This window comes from Corvus kubaryi, unplaced genomic scaffold, assembly GCF_017639235.1.
Source record: "Corvus kubaryi isolate FWS band 111438036 unplaced genomic scaffold, C.kubaryi_AGA036_p1.0 36978, whole genome shotgun sequence".
Lineage (NCBI taxonomy): Eukaryota > Metazoa > Chordata > Aves > Passeriformes > Corvidae > Corvus > Corvus kubaryi.
Genome location: NW_024581000.1, coordinates 1 through 3,018, shown reverse-complemented (window position 1 = coordinate 3,018; position 3,018 = coordinate 1). Strand labels below are relative to the sequence as shown.

General features: G+C 64.2%; 1 long non-coding RNA gene across 1 annotated transcript; it reads right to left on the bottom strand.

Annotated features, from left to right (window-relative positions):
• Positions 1-451: 451 nt before the first annotated feature.
• Positions 452-1,369, bottom strand: LOC121660862. Its single transcript, XR_006014796.1, has 2 exons — positions 1,253-1,369; positions 452-929 (listed from the first exon to the last, which is right to left on the bottom strand). It is a non-coding gene; the product is annotated as an uncharacterized LOC121660862 (long non-coding RNA).
• Between the last annotated feature and the right edge of the window lie 1,649 nt (positions 1,370-3,018).

The window sequence follows — 3,018 nt, the reverse complement described above, 5'->3', positions numbered from 1 at the left end:
CTCCGGGGTGTGGTGCGGGGGGGGGCCGAACCCCCCGGGGACTTCCCGGGTTTGTTCCCCCGGCGGGCCCGGGGGGGGACCAGGGGGGGGGGACACGGAACTTTAACCCTTTCCTACCCCGAGGGGGAAAAACCCGGGATTTGGTGGGAAAAATCGGGATGGGGGAAAATAAATCGGGATTGGGGGAAAAAATCGGGATGGGGAGAAATCCATCGGGATTCCCGGGGTGTTCCCAGGTCTTGGCGAGGGAGAACAGGGACCGGTTTAGGTCAGAAAGTTGGGGATTTGGGGAATTATCCCGGCTTGCGTCGTCGTTTCTTCCCCCGGCCCCAAAACCACCCCAAAATGCCCCAAAGGGTCCGGGAGCGGCGATTCCAGCCGGGAATTCCGCGGGCGCAGCACGGGAATTGTCGGGATTCAGTGTCGGGACAATTTAAACATTTACGGGGTATTTGAAGGGTTTGAATCCTTTATTTGACTTTTGTATTTAACGTTCTTCTTTGATTTGTAACTCAATCTTTTCTTTAATTTTCAGATTAAATTCTCTATTTATTTTTCGCTTCTTTATAAATTTTATTGGATTTTTATTTAGTGTTTCTTTCTTATTTATTTTTCGTTTAGCTTTATTCGGGTTTATATCTTTTCTATTTTCGTTTAACTTTTTGTTTGATCTCTGATTTCACTTTCTATACAGTTCCTATTTAATTTTGACTTTTCTATTTAATTTTCTAATTAAATCTTTGTTTCATCCCGAACCCCCGTCTCCCCCCACCCCGGGAAGCCTCAAAATCGCTCAAAGCCGGGCACGGCTCAAGGGCGTTTATTCAGCGCGGGGAGGGCCGGGGGCGTCCCGGGGGGGTCCCGAGGGTCTCAGTCCTCCTTGCCCGGAACCATCGCCGTCCTCTCGGCCGCGGGGGGCGGGGGGGTCGCTGGAGGAGGGGGGAGAGGGGGTCAGCGGTGACCTTTGACCTCAGCCCCGCCCTTGATCCCTGACCCCCCCATTCCCCCCCGGTCATCTCCTCCTCCCGCGACCCCCCCCGTGTCCCCAGGGCCGCCCCCCTCCATGAGGGCCTCCCCCCCCCCCCGGGGGTCCCAATTGTCCCCCCCCCCTCCCTGGGACACCCCCCGCACCCCCCCTGCCCAGGCGGCCTCTTGGTGCCCCCCACCCGCGGGTCCCAGGGGTCCTCCCGTGTCACTGTCCCCTCCTCCCTGGGTGTCCCCCCAGTGTCCCCTCATGGGCCCCCCCTCTCACCTCCGTGGCCCCCCCAGAGGCCCCTGATGACCCCCCAGACCCAGCGCAGGAGGTTCAGCAGACACTGGGCACCAGCACACATCCCTGGGGACAGCGGGGACATCAGCGGGGACATCAGCGGGGACATCAGCGGGGACATCAGCGGCGACAGGGCCGGGGGGACACAGCCCCCACCTCGTCCTGCCCCCCGTCCCTGGGTTCTGCCTGTTGCCCATGTCCCCGTCCTTATCCCCCCGTCCCTGTCCCCGTGTCGCCTCCCTGTCCCGTCCTCATTCCCGTGTCCCCTCCCTGTCCCCATCCCTGTCCCCTCCCTGTCCCTATCCCCGTGTCCCCATCCCTGCATCCCCATCCCTGTTCCCGTGTCCCCGTCCTGTCCCCTCCCTGTCCCCATCCCTGTGTCCCCATCCCTGTTCCCGTGTCCCCGTCCTGTCCCATTCCTGTCCCCATCCTGTCCCATCCCTGTGTCCCCGTGTCCCTGTCCCCACCCCGTCCCCATGTCCTCATCCCCACATCCTTCGTGTCCCAGCCCTGTCCCCACATCCTGTCCCCACGTCCCCACCCTGTCCGTGTGTCCCCACCCCCACGTTCCCAACGTCCCTGACCTGTCCCCAGCCCTGTGTCCCCATGTCCCTGTCCCCGACCTTTCCCCTTGTCCCATTCATGTCCCCATCCCTGTCCCCATACCAATGCCCCTGACCTGCCCCCGTGTCCCCAACCCTGTCCCTGTCCTGTCTCCATCCCCCTCCCAATGTCCCCCATCCTGTCCCCATCCCAATATCCCTGTGCCCAACCCTGTCCCGATGTCCCCATCCTGTTCCCGTCCCATCCCAGTGTCCCTGTCCTCCCCCCACCCGGTCCCCTCCCTGTCCCCATTCTGTCCCTGCTGTCCCCGGTCCCCGTCCCCACTCACCGGCAGCTCCGTCGGTGCCGGGGTGGCCCTGGGGCCGCCCTTAAATCCCCGCAGCCGAGGAGGTGACAGGGGCAGGTGACAGGGGCAGGTGACAGGTCGGTGACAGGTCGGTGACGGGGCCGGTGCCATCACCGGCAGTGGGGCCGGTTCTCCCGGTCCCCACCCGGCCCCGCGTGGGTGGGGGTGGCTGGGGAGGGGACACGGGACCGACACGGGGACAGGGGACACGTGGGGGACATGGGGGGGGGGATATGGGGACACTGGGGGGGACTTGGGGACACGGAGATATGTGAACATGTGGGGGAACATTAGGACACTGCGGGGACTTGGGGACACTGCAGGGGACTTGGGGACACGGAGGGCAGGGGGACATGGGGAGACAGGGGGATGTGGGGATTTGGGGACAGGGGGACATGGGGATGCTGGGAGGGGACATGGGGACAGAGAGGGCACATGGAGATCTTGGGACAGGGGACATTGGGGGACACAGGGAGGACAAAGGGACAGCGGCTGGGAGGTCCCAGGGGGTCTCAGGGGGTCACTGGGGAGTCCCGGGGGATCACAGAAGGGTGACAGGGGGGCCACCGGGGGTCACTGGGGTCATTGCGGGGCTCCCTGAGGGGGGCCACAGGGGACTTACAGGAGGGTCACTGTGGTCACTCGGGTCACGGGACCCCCGTGTCCCTGCTGTCCCCGTGACCTTTGACCCGGAGCGGGGGCGGGTGAGTCATTTCCCGCCACCCCCGCGGGGGCGTGGTTTCCACCGGGTGGGCGTGGCCCCGGTGAGTGGGCGGGACCCTCTGCGGGGCGGGGGCGGGGCCTGCGGGGAGCGCGGGCGGGGATTGGGCGGGGGCGG